The 17006-nt window shown below is 45.5% G+C and overlaps 1 protein-coding gene across 1 annotated transcript in view; it reads left to right on the top strand.

Moving 5' to 3' along the window:
- The first annotated feature begins 3933 nt into the window (after nt 1–3933).
- Nucleotides 3934–17006, top strand: part of ZMYND11 (zinc finger MYND-type containing 11) — a 136303-nt gene continuing 123230 nt past the window's right edge. Inside the window, exon 1 of the mRNA XM_068238607.1 lies at nt 3934–4017. The gene's annotated coding sequence lies outside the window, so the exon portion shown is untranslated. The remainder of the gene's footprint in view (nt 4018–17006) is intronic.

The following is a 17006-nucleotide window of genomic DNA, read 5'->3' as shown; positions in this document are numbered from 1 at the left end:
CCCCGAGCTGAGCTCGGAATAACCGGCAAGGAGGTTAAAGAAAGTATTAGGCAGGAGTCAGACTTGCTAAGATTTGCATGCATTTTTCGCAATGTATTCCCAATGGAGAATTGCAGTGCCATGGAAGTAAAGTGCATTTTCCAGCTGTGGTGAAAAAATGTGCTCACACACTGCATGCGATTCCTTACTCATTTGGAGTACAGTTACCATACTGGTGTTTTATTCCTTCAAATTTCCATGCAGCTTTCAAATTCCATCTACACCCCTCTTCTGGACTTCTATTTGCCTTCTATCCACTCTCTGAACATTCTCTCTCCTCTCCAAATCTCATGTAACCACCTGTTTGGATCCTATTTCCTCCCCTCTCATTCCGCATGTAAGGCCTGGCAGATCTCTCGTCTTCCTTTAGCCTCTATACCCCAATTTAGCACCGCAGTCTTCGCCCTATGTGGTGCGCCCCCGCTTGAATAGGAGACTAGTCACGTCTACATGACTTTGGTTGCACCCCAGTCTTATTGCGCAAGCTATAGAGACCCTAACCTACTCCCTGCACTGCAATCTCTGCTGGTATAAGCTACACCTTTCCCACTAAAAACTCCATTAATATTCACACTGCCTGATACTTATTTGTGCACTTGGCGCTACATTGCGGACTTTACGGTAACAATTTTACCAGATGGGTGTTGGGACCCAAATGACCTGCCTCGGTTTGGCTCAACTTCTGCATTATCCCAAAGTGGTAATCCTAAACTATATGTCTTTCAATTGAATCCCAGATTGTATTAGCTAAATGGACAACACCCCCCCCCCCCCTTAAAACCACCATTCACTTGTTCTTACTGAAGCCTGTAGCGTTCTCCCCTGCCCTTATAAACGTTGAGACCACTGCTTAGTGATCCGTAAGGTAGAGATTAGATTAAAAATCACTTTAAAAATAAACTAATCACCATGGAAGTTAATGGTGAAAGCAGAGAGCTTGCCACTTATAGAAATATAGCAAACCAGTCCAAAGATCACACAACAGTGGTCTTACAATGGTGGATGCTGGACCAAGTAGAAATAGTACATTCAATTATCCAAGAAAGGTCCATACAAAAAATGTTACGGAACTGCGTTTATTGTTCCATTACCAATACACAACTGACAGTATTCCCTGGATCGTTTTAGGCCATGCAGGGTCCATTTTAACAAGGCACAGTACAGATGGTGTCACCATAGTGACATCATTGTATCTCACTGTGGCAACATGATCTGTACTGTGCCTTGAAAAAGGGGAACCTGTGTGGCATGAAACAATTGTTGGCAATACGGACGGTTGTGTATTAGTGATGGAACAATAAACGCAGTTCTTTGTGGCGTGTGGTATGTGGACCTTTCCTAGATATTTTAGATGTACTCATAGAATAGAAATGTGGTGGTCAACGGGGATTGAATACATGGATGACAATTGTCACCTTTATAAATTGGCTCCATAACACCAGGCGCTGTACTAGCAGGTAAAGTTCTCCCTGAGGGCTGGAACCCACTAGAGCAATTTTTTGAGCGTTTAGGGAGCGTGAGAAATCGCTAGAGATTTCCCTAAACGCTCTGCCAATGTAAGTGGATGGTGCAAATTCCACAGAAGCGATTGCGTTTAGCAAAACCGCAAACTCAGGACATGCAGCATTTTGTTAGCGTTTGCGCTTCAATGTAAAGTATATAATCACTGGCGTAATCGCTCATCAAAACTTGCACGGAGCGATTTTGCTAGCGTTTTAAGTTATTGTACACTGTAATGAAATTAAAAATAATTGAAAGAACCAATCAGACTTTAAAACGCTAATCGCTACACAACCGCTGGAAAATTGATTACACTTTCTAAAATCGCTCCCTAAAACGCTCATGAAATCACTTATAAACTGCTCATACAAAACACAAGTGATTGCGATTAGCTATAGCGTTTTTGTAGTGGGTTCCAGGCCTCAGGGCTTGTTCATACTGAAGGCATTGTCAGGTTTTTTTTTTTACATGCGGCCGATTATTAAAATCGCCCACCAAACGCTTGTGCAATGAATGTCTATGAGAAGGTTCATATCAGCATAGGTCGTGCGCTGTCCGTTCAGTAAAGCGGTGCGTGTACCATTTTTGAGGCGCTTCCGCCTCAATGGAAACTATAGGAGAACCACAAAAAAAAAAAATCGCTTTGTGTAGCGATTGCGTTTTTAAGAATAAATATATTGTATTTCGGGTCAAAAAGTTCACTTCCTGACTTGCATCAGGGAGTGAATTACAAAAAACGCTAGGAAAAACGCTTAGAAAACCGCTAAGCACAAAAACGAATCTCCCACCCAAGCACCGGGAAAAAAAAGACATATCAAAAACCGCCCAATATGGACGGACACGTGAGCTGAACGCAATGTGAACAAGGCCTAAGGGCCCTTTTCCACTACCCTGCGATTTGATTCTGATCGCAAATCGCAAGGTACATTAAACTAATGGAAACTGCAGCAGTAATTTCCATGAATGCGATCCGATTGCGATGCGATTTTGGTCAAAACGCAATTGTCATCCTGCCGCATTTTGGATGCGATTGAGCTTTACTATACTGAGTACAGTAGCGCAATTGTGGAAATAAACGCGATTGCATTTCATAGTGGAAATGAGCCCTTTATCTGAACCTTCTATCTACAGAATAAAGATGCGTTTATTTCAGGGCTGTGGAGTCGGTACAAAAATCTTCCGACTCCAACTCCTCAGTTTATGAAACCACGAGTCCGACTCCGGGTAACCAAAATGGCCCCCGACTCTTTACTCTAATATTTAACAGGGGTGTGGATTTTGTACAAAAAATACGACTCTGACTCCTCAGTTTATGAAACCACGACTCCGACTCCAACTCCGGGTGGCCAAAATTGCCCTGACTCCTCGACTCCAACTCCAACTACGCCCGAAACATGTCGTGTCTGTGCCTCTGCATACTCAATACAGTTGTTTGCTGAGCCATTGGTGTGCCGTCTCCATTTCTTTCATTGTACAAGTTTATGCAGGAGTGGTGGACCTGCAGGAGTTCAAGGCACCGGCAGCGGTCTAAGCATCTTGGACCTGACAGGTGAGCAAAAGTGTGGAACAAAAACCTTTATTTAAAGGGGCACTACAGCAAGAAACTAAAATTTTAAATATGTGCAAACGTATACAAATAAGAAGTATGTTTTTTCCAGAGTAAAATGAGCCATACATTACTTTTCTCCTATGTTGCTGGCACTTACGGTAAGTAGTATAAATAAATATTACCAACAGATTTTGGACTAGCCCATCTTCTAATAAGGGGGTTTTCAGGGATATATTTATTTTCAAAAGCACTTAATAAATGGCAGTTGCTCTGTCCAACTGCCAAAAAACTGTGTAGCGAGCATGGGGGCTAGCTAGCATCATTGTTTAAATCCTTTTTAGGGAATATCTTTGTAAAGAATAAAAGCCTTGCTGAGAATCCTCTATGAAGAGATGGACTGGTCCAAAACCTGTAACTTCTGTCAGATTTCTACTGCCTACTGTAGGTGACAGCATTATAGGAGAAAAGTAATTTATGGCTCATTTTACTCAGGAAAAATGTATTTCTGATTTGTTTATGTTTGCACATATTTTAAATATTTTTGGCCATAGTGCCCCTTTAAGTCATCTCTCTTCTTTCAGCCATACAAGAGTGCAGGACCCCTACAGCAGCCCTTCCCATTATCCAGCACCACAAGTCACACCATGCCCAATCTGTTCGCCCCACAGACGCTCGAATCCGCCGCACTAGACGCGGGAGTCCCGCCAAGCTCCTCCGGCTGCCCTGCACCGACATGGCGGAACCGCGCCTGCACAGCACACAAGCTACCCGGCCTCACCGCCGCGCTTGTCTGGGCATGCGCGTGACGTCACACCTTACGTCGGCGATCCAGCGGAGAAAATACAGCCAATGGGCTGAAGCCGAGAACTAAGGACGGAGCGCTGTCATTGGCGGGACGCAGCGGCCAGTCATCATCCGATCCAGCCCAGGTAAGTGAGCGGACCGGCGTTGCGTCGCTGAGGCCCCGTTTCCTCCCCACTCTCACCCCCCGCATCCGGGTATTTCCCTCACTTTCCCCTGCTATGGCGGGGTGGGCCTGTGTGCGGGCTGGGCTGGAAGGCAGCCTGTGACTACGCCCCGCACACAGACAGAGCTGGGCAATTATTTACCAATAGGCAGTGGGAATTGTGCAGTGCATTGTGGTTACAGGTGTTGCCGTCACCCCAGCATGGGGTCTGCCTGTCACCTGCGGGAAGGGGGTCTGCCTGTCACCTGGGGTGATCTGCCTGTCACCTGGGGGGGGGGGGGGAGGGATCTGCCTGTGTCACCTGGAGGGGAGAGGGATCTGCCTGTCACCTGGGGGGGGGAGGGATCTGCCTGTCACCTGGGGGGGGGAGGGATCTGCCTGTCACCTGGGGGGGGAGGGATCTGCCTGTCACCTGGGGGTGGGGGTATCTGCCTGTCACCTGGGGGAAGGGGGTCTGCCTGTCACCTGGGGGGAATCTGCCTGTCACCTGATTTGTTGTGATTCTTGTTCTATTGAACAAGAATTGCAGATTGTGGTAATAATGTGGAATTTTGTCCCTTAAAAATTGCACCTGCGATTGTGATTTGCGCTCCCAGTATGAAGTAGCCCTAATTGTGATTTTCATTGTGGCAAAATGCCCGTGAAACCAAAAAGAGTGCCCCCCACCCCAAAGATACAAAACTGAGAGTAAAAAAAATGTTGTGTGTTTTTTTTTTTTGTGTTTTTTTTTTTCTTTTTTTAAATCTTGATGGGACTGGTGCATTAATTGCAGTTAGTGGTTTTGTCTTTATTACACTTATTTTTTGATTTGGAGTATAACATCATTGTGTGGCCTAGAACAGTGTTTCTCAACATTACTTCATGTACCACTTTCCAAGAGATGTTTGCTGAGTACCTCATATTGTGAATAACATCCCCTTGATACAGATATATTTGTTAGGAATACTCATTACTTGCATGTAAATTTTTTTTTTAAACCTTCCTTTATGCTTTTAATTAACCAGGCTCATTTATTCATCAGTTAGTATATTTTAAGTCCAAATACTTGTAACAGGTTAAAGGGAACCGGAGGTGAGAGGGATTTGGAGGTTTTTGTATTTATTTCCTTATAAACAATGCCAGTTGCCTGGCAGTCCTGCTGCTCTTCTGGCATAAGAAGTGCCTGAGTCAAAACCCTTGAGAAAACATCTGGATAATCCAGTAAAACCTGAGTCAGAGTACTTTATCTGCTGCATGCTTGTTCAGGGTCTATGGCTAAAAGTATTAAAGACACAGGATCAGCAGGACAGCCAGGCAATGTGTGTTGTTTAAAAAAATAAATATAACAGCCTCCATATATCTCTCACCTCAGGTCCCCTTTAACTAAGAAACATTCATGGACCCCCAAAACCCAGTCCTGGTACCTCAAGATGTTTACTTAACACCTGTTGAGAACCTGGGGCATTGACCAGTGATAGGCAAACTTGGCTCTCCAGCTGTTAAGGAACTACAAGTCCCACAATGCATTGCAGGAGACTGACAGCCACAGTCATGATTCATAAAGGCAAATGCATTGTGGGACTTGTAGTTCCTTAACAGCTGGAGAGCCAAGTTTGCCTATCACTGGCCTAGGCTATTGTATCCATGAACCAGACTGAAATCGGGCAGCCTGTGGTCCTTGAAAATTAAGCTGTGTACACATCTTATAGAACTTCTTCCTGAAAACAACCATTAGATCTCGTTCACATCTGCTGCACTGAAAAACATGTTAAAACACGCGCGCTTTAGTGCGCGTTTCTGTGCGCTGCGCTTCTTTAAAGCATGTTTTGCTTACTGTAGCAGCAGCAGTTGTCAATAAAACTGTTTTTGTATGTAAATGTATTTTTTTCTCTAATTAGGGGTAAAAAACGCATGCGCTTCTATGCGCTAAAAAAGCGCACCCATTCACTTGCATTGATGTGCGCTTTACAGCTCCAGTGTTCTCCCCAGGACTAATTAAGTGGGCGGGCCGCCAGGCTGTTTTCAAGCCCCGCCCGGGTGCTATCCAAGGCGCACCCGAATTTTCAAACAGTCCTTCTGCATTGCTGTCCGTGTCCCGATGTGCGCTACTGTACGCTCTCACAGAGCGGATCTCCCTTTGCATAGCTGCCTCGAGTTCCCGCAGCGCTGCCTGCCCGTAGAGTCACTCAGACCTCCAGATCAGCGGCAGCCGCAAGGATATGAGAGAGGGGAGCGATTTGCGGTAACGCGCCATAGCCTTCTAATGCAGAAAGTGATGTCACTTACTGTATTTAAAAGTCTATGGCGCGTTACCGCAAATCGCTCCCCTCTCTCATATCCTTGCCGGCTGCCGCTGATCTGGAGGTCTGAGTGACTCTACGGGCGGGCAGCGCTGCGGGAACTCGGGGCAGCTATGCAAAGGGAGATCCGCTCGGTGAGAGCGTACAGTAGCGCACATCGGCACACAGATGGCTGCAGGAACCAAGGAGCACATCCTCCAGTCCTCTAGTACTTCTCCCCCCATCGGTAGAGCGGCCTGGCCAGTGCTCCCCTGTGCTGCAGCCGATTAAGTCTCCAGGACCAGTGGGCTGGGAAGTGGGTCACCTTGTTCCAACAGAGGCCCCACTAGATGGATAACTTCATCTACAACATCCTGCCGTGCACAGAGCTCGGTGACCGGCAGGAAGGAGTGCTGGTGGTCGGGGGACGGGTGATACGTGGCTGCCTATGGAGTGAGTAGGGGGCAGGGCTGTGGAGTCGCAGTCGGGAAGTCGGGCAATTTTGGGTGCCTGGAGTCGGAGTCGGGAAAAAATGCTCCGACTCCTAATGAATTTGTTACTGTAATTAAAATAGAAAATATGATAAGATGTTCTATTTCTCAGATAATGGTCATTAAAAATAATGTGTATATATACGGTGTATATATACAGTAATAGCTGTGCTTAGTCCACAAAAATGAAATAAACCAATCAAAATTAGTTACTTGTGCTGCTCCAATAAAGCAGTCCCTGTATTTTTAAGGTCAGATATACATATCTGATTGTGACTGTATATATGATGTGTACACAGGAATCTCTTATATATACTAAATAACATCTATGCTGTAAGAATAAAGCCTGATGTGTAGCTGTGTCACTAATAGAGATGGTCAATGAGATGGAAATAATTCTGCACTGATGCTGATTTATGCAAATGTATGCACTCCCTTTGCTAATGAAATCAAATAATTTGATATGTTGTTAAAATTTGGTTTGGTGACTACAAATTAAAGGGTACCTGAGACGGATGAAAAGTAAAGTTTTGTACATACCTGGGGCTTCCTCCAGCCACCTTCAGGCCAATCAGTCCCTTGCTGTCCTCCTCCACCACCTGGATCTTCTGCTATGAGTCCTGGTAATTCAGCCAGTCAGCACTGTCCGGCCGCATGCCGCTCCCACAGCCAGGAACATTCTGCACCTGCGCAATAGTGCTGCACAGGTGTAGTATGCTCCTGGCGGCGGAGTGTGTGCATGTGCACTACGCCTGACTGGCTCAAGTACCTGGACTCATAGCAGAAGATCCAGGTGGTGGAGGAGGACAACGAGGGACTGATTATCCTAAAGGCGGCTGGAGGAAGCCCCAGGTATGTATAAAACTTTAATTTCATCTGTCTCAGGTTTACTTTGTTACACAGTAGTACTATACTCTACATATGCACTCCCCACAGAGCTGCAGGGAATCCACTGAGAATGCTGTGCACATTGAACAGAGAGGTGTTGTCTGTCACCCATAAACCTGGTTCAGATTGTGCATGAAGAATGTGTAATAGAGGAAGAATCTCCTCATTCCCCTGCAGAGTACCTGCACATCCTTCTTACATGTCCCCCCATAACATTGCCTAGGGCCTGATAGATGTTCTTTGTTCCGGTTTGTACCTTTTACAAGTACTCTTACCAAGGACTAGTTTTAGTCTAAAGGGAATAAATATAGTAGTCTACATATCCTTCTCACTTCAGTTGTCTTGTAAAATTCCTAAGCGTTGGCAGTTAAGAGACGAATTTCATGTTACATACGTTTAATCAACAAAATTGTTATATGCAAATTAGAGGAGTCGGAGTCGGAGGAATCCTAAACTGAGAAGTCGGAGTCGGTGGATTTTTGGACCGACTCCACAGCCCTGGTAGGGGGGGTGACATTGGCTAACAGGAGGGGGAGGTGTTGTAAGAGTGCAAGCACACAGGATCAGGGTAGAGCGATGCCATATACTGTAGGGTGTATTCATAGTGGTATGGAATGGTTTTGTAATTTAAAAATTATAATGGTTGTAGTAATGCATGGGCTGCACTGTATTATGCTGTAATGTACTGCATGGGCTGCAATGTATTGTGCTGTAATGTATGTGCAGTAATGTATACTAACTAATGTACAGTATGTGCAGTAATGTATGGTGATGTGCTTTAATGTATGTGCAGTAATGTATGCTCTGTAATGTAAGGAGTTTGCTGGGATGTGATCACTAATAAGCTATGAAGTTTGAAGGTCGGTGCAGTAATATGTGGAGTGTGGTGAGTGCTGTATGGGGGCATACTGACGTGCAGTAATATGTGGAATGTGTTAGTGGTGCAGTAGTGTATAAAATGTTTGAGAGTGCAATAACCTGTTATAAGGAAATAGGAACGAGTATTGTTTGAGTTGTCAGGTGTGCATAGGACAAGATATGGGATACAGGGAGGCATGGGATGTAATAGGGATTGCAGCAATGCATGGAATGTGATAGGTGTACCAATGCATGGGAAGTGATAGGGGGTGCAGGGATGAATGGGACGTGATAGGGGGTGCACGGATGTCCTATGCTGTAAGCATCCCCCCCCCCCCCCGTCTACTTTTTCATGCCACCCGGCTAAAAAAAAATTCTGGGGAGAACCCTGAGCTCAGCGCACAGAAATGCATGCAACACTACATTTTTGTAACGCAGCTCAGCGCAGCGCATAGATGTGAACCAGGCACATTTAGTTACATGGAAAAATCAATTCCTTGCTGATCGCACAGGGCAATGCGCTGTGGAAAGCGCACAGAAACGTCCCTGATGTTAACGAGGCCTTAGTAATCGAGTTTGGTTGACTGTTGTAGAGAAATGCTGCATTCTTCACCAGAGACAGAGGCGGCAGCCACTAGTGTGCGCATGTGCGCAGCAGCGTAGGTTATTGTGTGTTTAGGTAGCCTCATTGGGATCCAGAGCAGGCATGGGCAAACTTGACCCTTCAGCTGTTAAGGAACTACAAATCCCACAATGCATTTGCCTTTGAGTCATGACTGTGGCTGTCAGACTCCTGCAATGCATTGTGGGACTTGTAGTTCCTCAACAGCTGGAGGGCCAAGTTTGCCCAAGCCTCATCTACAGGCTTCCAAAATGATCATGATAAATTGTTTCACCTGATTGGATAATATATCAGCAATCTAGATCGGGGGAAGGTTCATATTGGATACAGATCAAAAGCCAATCTTTAACTAGCCCGGAACTAGTAGACAGCTTTTATGAGCAAGCTATCTTGCTCCCCCTCCCATGGTAGGTATAGGATTTTGATTTAAATTAAAATAGACAATTGGGTAGTTGGTACCTTCCAACTACCTCAGGTCAGCTAAAGGACAACTGTAGTGAGAGGAATATGGAGGCTGCCATATTGATTTCCTTTTTAACAATACCAGTTGCCTGGCAGACCTGCTGGTCTATTTGACTGCAGCAGTGTTTGATAAACACCAGAAACATGCATGCAGTGATCTTGTCAGACCTGACAATAATGACAAACACCTGATCTGCTGCATGCTTGTTCAGGGCCTTTGGCTAAAGGTATTAGAGGCAGAGCATCAGCAGGACTGCCATGCAACTGGTATTGCTAAAAAGGAAACAAATAGGGCAGCCTCCATATCCCTCTCACTACAGTTGTCCTTTAATAACAGCCACATGTGGAGTCGGTACAAAAATACTCCTCAGGTTTCATACTCCTCAGTTTATGAAACCACCGACTCCAGGTACCTAAAATTGCTCCAACTACTTGAGTCCCGACTCATTAGTCTAATTTTTACAAAGGCTATGGATTTGGTTCAAAAATCATCCGACTCCTCAGTTTACTGAAACCACCGACTCCAGGTATCCAAAATTACTCCGACTCCACAGCCCTGCATGTGAATACCACCATTAGAAAACTATGCATTAGAAAAACTATCTCTGGGAATGAATCCTAATTGTTGACAAGCTTGCATATAAAAACGTTCTACTAGTTCCTTGCTTGGACAGACTGGCTTTTGATCTGTTTCCAATATGAACCTTCCCTCCCATCTAGATTGCTGAGATATTATCCAATCTACAGGTACGAAATTCTTTTCAGCTGAAACGATTATTTTGGCAGACGGTTTGCTGGAGCTACTGTGGTTGAGGTGAGCCAGTGAGAAAGTCAATAGGGGACATTTCTCCAATCGCAGAATCCTCTTCAATTTGAAGCATTCTAATTGATCAAAAAGTGTGGGCATATTATTACTACAACCTGTCTGAAACCTAGCAGTTTGACACCCAATCACGTTAGCAGAATTTCCCTATGGACTTTCTCGCTGGCTTACCTAAACCATGCTAGTGCCAGTTTGCTTACAGGCTACCTGCAATACCATTCTACTGAAAAATTCCTATGCAGCTAATTGCTTGTCACTCAGCATTCAATGTCTTATGCTTCATACACACTTGAGATAAAAGTCTTTGGAAAAGGCAAGATCAGACCAATTTTACCCCCTTCCATGTAGTATAAGAGCCATACTCTACACAGTCTATTCTATGGAGCTGCACTCCCCATCGAATAAAATCTTTGCAAGATGCTGCACACAAAGATGCTGTACACACTCAAAAGATCATTATCTGCAAAAGATCCATTCCTGCAAAATGCATTCATAGTCTATGATATCTGCAGATCCTCATACACACCTTGTTTAACAGACAATCATCTGCAGATCAGATCCACCAGGATGGATTTTCAGATCTGCAGATGATTGCCAGATATGCAGATGAAGTCTGTTAAACAAGGTGTGTATGAGGATCTGGAGATCAAGGGGAGGGGGGGGAGGTCGGGAATCACTTGTGTGCTGAGTTGTGTGGCCCTGCAGCAAGGCCTTAAAGCTGCAGTGGCCTGTTTAGTAAAAAATGGCCTGGTCACTGAGGGGGTTTAACACCGTGGTCCTTAAAGGGAACCTAAACTGAGAAGCATATGGATTTTTCCTTTTAAAAGGATACCAGTTGCCTGACTCTCCAGCTGATCTTGTGTCTGTAATACTTTAAGCCACAGCCCCTGAACAAGCATGCGGATCAGGTGCTCTGACTGGAGTCTGGATTAGCTGCATGCTTGTTTCAGGTGTGTGATTCAGCCACTACTACATACACAGAGATCAGCAGGACTGACAAGCAACTGGTATCGTTTAAAAGGAAACATCCATATCCCTCTCAGTTAAGGTTCCCTTTAAGTGGTTAAAGCAATCAACTGTATAATATAGAGAAGAGACTTAAGGGGCCCATACACTGGTCGATTTCAGCCATTCGATCGATCAGAAATCGATCCTTTCAAATTCCCAAATCGATCGTTTTGCGGCCGATTTTGATCGATCTCAATCGATCTGGCAGGGTGGAAAATCTAGGTCGATCTGTTGAGATGGCTTATCATTTTGCATTGGCCCTAATGGAAATCTGATGGCAAAAAAATGCCATCAGATCGATTTTTCAATAGATTTCAAACTGAAATCTATTGGAAATCTGTTCCTAGTAAAAAATGTTCCTAAACACATCAGATAGATCCGAAATCTATCTGATGCTAATCTAACGAGTGTATGGCCACCCTTAGAGGATCTGTAACTAAGGAAGGGGGAAGCCTAAGTATCCCCCAGGGGGTCGGTTGGTTTAGTTACACATCCTCTTTAAGGTGGCCATCGATTCTCCTATTTGATTTGTCAAATCGTTTTTTTTTTCTCTAAAAATCCATCAAATATTCGGACAGGATAGAAAATATAGATTGGACGGAATAAAAAATTGAAAACAGTTTGGAGCGGGGCAAGAGCATTGGCAGATCAAATGATTTTCTATAGATTTCCTGCTAGAATCTTTTGGAAATTGATGTGCAGTGTATGGAAGGAATCAATTCCTTCTGCATCAATTCTTTACAAAAAGGAATCCATGGTTTTGGAACTTTGAGTGGGAATCTATAAGTGTATGGCAAGCTTAACTGCTGAATCTGATTGGTCCAATTCTCAGCTGCCAACAATTTGCATGAAATTTGCTTGCAAGCTGTAATTATTGGCCTCTTATATTGCCTCAGTACTGTATATCCTTTGCATTATGTTGATATTAATTTCCTTCTCCATTCACGTCTTTGGGGAAAAGTAGAGGAGATTAATAGCTAATATTTTCTGCTTCCCGAGTTGTGATTGGCGGAGGTAATCGTGCAACTGAAAATCATGCTTCTACCACTTCCCATTATAACCGATGCAAAATAAATGACCTTGAGTGACCCCAAATAGGCCTAGACTGATGGCTGGATGTTTATAGAGGACATTAAACATGGTTATACACAGCTAATAGCCGCTGTCACATCTGCTTCCACTGCCTCAGTAAGAAAACCACCACAGCCCTTGCATATGCATTTGTGGTTTGTAAGACTGCCCCAGATGCTTCAGGTCTGTGTTACTAAACAGCTGCTAACTGTGCAGCCTTCCAGCCATGTGCGAATGGACAGGTCAGGCAATCTTCATTTCACTCTCACGGACAATGATTTGAGGGTGGTTAAACACTTGCTGTTGACTGACCTCAAACTGTCTGTGTAAACTCGGCCTAAGCTGCCTATTGATTTTGTAATACAGGTGATTTAAAAAGCAAACAATAGGAAGCAGTAGGAGAATCTGGAGCTCAGAGAACTGATGAATTCCCTGATTTGCTGGCCTCTGCTTGGGTCACAAACATATGCTAAATGTTCCTTATTAGAGGTGAATAACTGTAAGGCTTCTTGCACACCAAGACGTTGCGTTAGGTGCTACGTTAAGGTCGCATAACGTGCACCTAACACAACGTATGGTGCTGCAAGTGAGGACGGTAGAGTGAGCCGCGTTAGGCGGCTCGATTCCTATAAGGTCTCCCAGAGTGGCGCTGATTGGCCAGCGGGACTACGTGATGCGGAGCGAGACACTCCGCATCACGTGGTCCCGCCGGCTAATCAGCGGCCGCCAGTGCAGTGCATATTAAGTAGCCATGTGCGCGGCTACTGTAGCTGGCTCTCCCCGCCTTCTCTCCGCCCCCCGCTGCGCATGTGCAAACAGTCTAACGCGGCTATAGCCGATCTAACGCCGTAGCATGCTGCACTTTCCGGAGAACGTGCAGCGTTACATGTAACGCAACGTGGGCTGTGTGAACAGCCCACTTGTGTTACATTGCTGTGCGTTGGGGGAGCGTTACAGGCACACGTTACATTTTGGTGTGTAAGCAGCCTAAGGCCCCGTTCACACTGCACGCGTTTCCAGCCGCGTTTTGGAAACGCGTGCAGGTGGCCGACACGCACGACATCAGACATTGCATAGAGTGCAATGTCTGATGTTCACACTGCATGCGTTCCGGACCTGTGCGGTCCGGGAACGCATGCTGCATGCATTTTTTGTAAAAACGCATGGCTGTCCTATTCACTTTTCAGTGATGGGATCAGCCACGCAACGCACACAAACGCGGATGGCGTGCGTTCGTACGCGTTGCGGTCCGCACGCGTTCCGCACGCATGGCCATCCGCGTTTGTGATGTGAACTGGGCCTAATAGTAAACTGTCCAGACTTTAAAGGGAACCAGAGGTAAAACGCATTTGGTGGCTGATATATTTACTTCATGTTAAACAATGCACTTTGCCTGGCAGCCCCACTGATCCCCTGCCTCTGAAGCTGGCCACTGACGATACAATATTTTTCATCTAATCTTACCATTTCTATGTAATATAAGGTATTATGGTGAATACACACGGTTCGTTCCCGCATCGAATGCGCCACTCGATTCCCAACGATTCGATTATTTCCGAACATTTCCGTGCGCATTTCGATGATGTTTAGGTCAATTGCCATGTAAAGTATGGCAAATCGACCTAACGATCCATCGAAACGCGAATCGGACATGTCGGAAGTAAACGAATCGACGGAGATTGAGCGGCGCATCGATGGGAATCGAGTGCGGGAACGAACCGTGTGTATCCAGCATTAGACTGGCAGGAATAGTGTCTGCAGACTAGTGAGTGACTAATTTTTGCTCCTCTGGTTGGCTGTAGACTGGCAGGGATAGTGTCTGCAGACTAGTGGATGATTGATTTGTGCTCCTCTGGTTGGCTGCAGACTGGCAGGGATAGTGTCTGCAGACTGGTGGGTGATGTGTGCTCCTCTGGATGGCTGTAGGCTGGCAGGGATGGTGTCTGCAGACTGGTGGGTGATTTGTGCTCCTCTGGTTGGCTGCAGACTGGCAAGGATAGTGTCTGCAGACTGGTGGGTGATTTGTGCTCCTCTTAGTAGCTGTAGGCTGGCAGGGATAGTGTCTGCAGACTGGTGGGTGATGTGTGCTCCTCTAGTTGGCTGTACACTGGCAGGGATAGTGTCTGCAGACTGGTGGCTGATGGGTTTTGTACTTCTGTTAAAGAAACCCCAAGCCTTTTCAGTGCTGCTGAGTAGATTTTTATTCTAGAGGTTCAGGGGGAATGCTCAATAGCAGGGGTAGGGAACCCATGGCTCGGGAGCCAGATGTGGCTCTTTTGAAGGCTACATCTGGCTCACAGACAAATCAGCAGTAGGAGTTGATTCACTAAGCTACACTGCTCAAGCAGCGCAGCTTAGTGTGGCTGTGCAAGTAACATTTTCAAAGTAGTCACACTACTGCTGTAGCAAGCACTACTAACTTACTCGTGCTCCCCCCAATACTAATGGCCGCTCCAATTATCCCACTCTGGACCCTGACAGGTAACTTTGTAGATCTAGAACTTTGATTGGCCAAGTAGGCTGCCTGTCATTGGGCCAAAATGCGGGGATTTTGTCCTACAAAGTGAATCAACCCCCAAGTCAGCTAGCTAATTGTACAAGCTGTTAGTCGGTACTTCTCCTGTCTGGCTCTCTGGGAAATTGCTGATGTTGCAGAAACCCAAGAGAAGCTGAAAACGTGTCTGACACTTCCGCTACCCGGCGGATCAACTGTATACCCATCACCATGGCAACAGGGACGTGAGCCCTACTGTCCCAGTTTGAAACCTATGGCTCTCACGGAATTGCATTTTAAAATATGTGGCGTTTATGGCTCTCTCTGCCAAAAAGGTTCCTGACCCCTGCTCAATAGGATCCAGAGCCTTCCCTCTCCATATGAAAGTATCTGACCCCGGGCTATCAGCTACTGATTGGGATGAAGCTCCATCCTGTATTAAAGCTCTTCTTTAAAGACTGCACATCACTGGTTTGCAAACAATTTCGTTTAAGGGCAAACATACATTTTTATTTTTTTTAATTTTACATTTGCTGTGCCCCCAATGGAGAGGTTTTCCTAACTTCTATTCCAAGTGATACCTGCCACAGGAGGAAGCTCTTCAGTGAGAACACAGACTGAAGTAAATACCTGGTAGCACTTTCTATGCATGCTCCACTTTGTGTAAGCAAAATGTATGTTTGGCAGCACTGCCTTTTCAAAGCTTTTTCTTCAGGTTCAGATCTAAAAATACTATCAACAGTTAGGGCCTAAGCCCACTAACACAGTTAATGTCCTCTTCTGTCTGCTCTAGAGCATCTGTAATTAACGGTAGTCCAAGTGTTACTTTTTTTTTTGTGTGTGTGTGTGTAAGGAGGCATCTGCCAATGTATATTTTAGGGCTGTGGAGTTGGACCAATTTTTGGGCGAGCCGGTGCCCTTTGGGCGCAGCCAGCGCCACCATAGACTGTAATAGGAATTACGGCTATAGCGGCGCACAGTGATTAACTTCGGCGCCGTCAGAAGACACAGCTGAAGTTACTTTTAAAACTGTTATTCAGCCTCCAGCAATAGCTGGAAGCCAAATTACATCATTCCCACCATCCACGTGGACCTGGAGGTGGAATAGTAATAACGCCGCCGGGACTTGTGCAGCAGCAGGATAAGCCATATACCGGCTGTATCCTGCGGCCAAGTCTCCTGGCGGCGAGTTCTCTTGTATGGATTTTTGGGTACCTGGAGTCGGATGATTTTTGTACCGACTTCACAGCCCTGGAATATTCTGTGTTAAATACTTGATATACCATGTCCAGAACCAACAGAGTTCAAGCTGCCAGATTCAGATTTATTGTTGGGGCTTATGCTTTGATTGCTTCTGTCTGTTCATACAAGAAGGGGGAAGGTGCCGGCTGAACCTCTCTGAAAGATTTCAGCCAATAACAGCAGTCGTCTGTAGTGCAGAAAATGACCAGTGTCTGCTCTCCTGGCCAGGTGCTTTAAAAGTAATTTATTTGACATCAGCTAATCAAGGAGCATCTACATGGACCACTACAAGCTCTGCAGTTGAGTGCCTACATTGGTCTATGAAAACATTTGTGCCAGGAGTCAGATTTTTCTCCACTGGATTTAGGAAAATATTGTCTGGAAGGAGTCTTTGCGTAATGTCACAGCATATAAGGCCTGCGTGCTTAATGGACAGTTCAGTGTCCTGTCTGCCCTCCATGAGCGCCATTTGGTGCAATTAAAGTGTAGCCAAATGGCAACATTTGTAAAACGTCTTGCGCTTGACATGTGGGGGGGTGTTACCCGCCGACAGAGAACCATGACTTGTCCTGTCTGAGTAGGGCTGCTGCAGGCTCGGGTGTGACTCCATGGGGTGGCTTCCTGTCCATGGCCATGGTACCGAGGTGCCATGCAACAGTGTAGCTAACATGCGGTGATTTAATGGCCTTCAGCTGCATGTATGAAAGAGCCCTAAAAGGTGAACTATTGAAATG

This window comes from Hyperolius riggenbachi, chromosome 5 (genome assembly GCF_040937935.1).
Source record: "Hyperolius riggenbachi isolate aHypRig1 chromosome 5, aHypRig1.pri, whole genome shotgun sequence".
Taxonomy (NCBI): domain Eukaryota; kingdom Metazoa; phylum Chordata; class Amphibia; order Anura; family Hyperoliidae; genus Hyperolius; species Hyperolius riggenbachi.
This window is presented reverse-complemented; position numbering and strand designations above follow the sequence as displayed.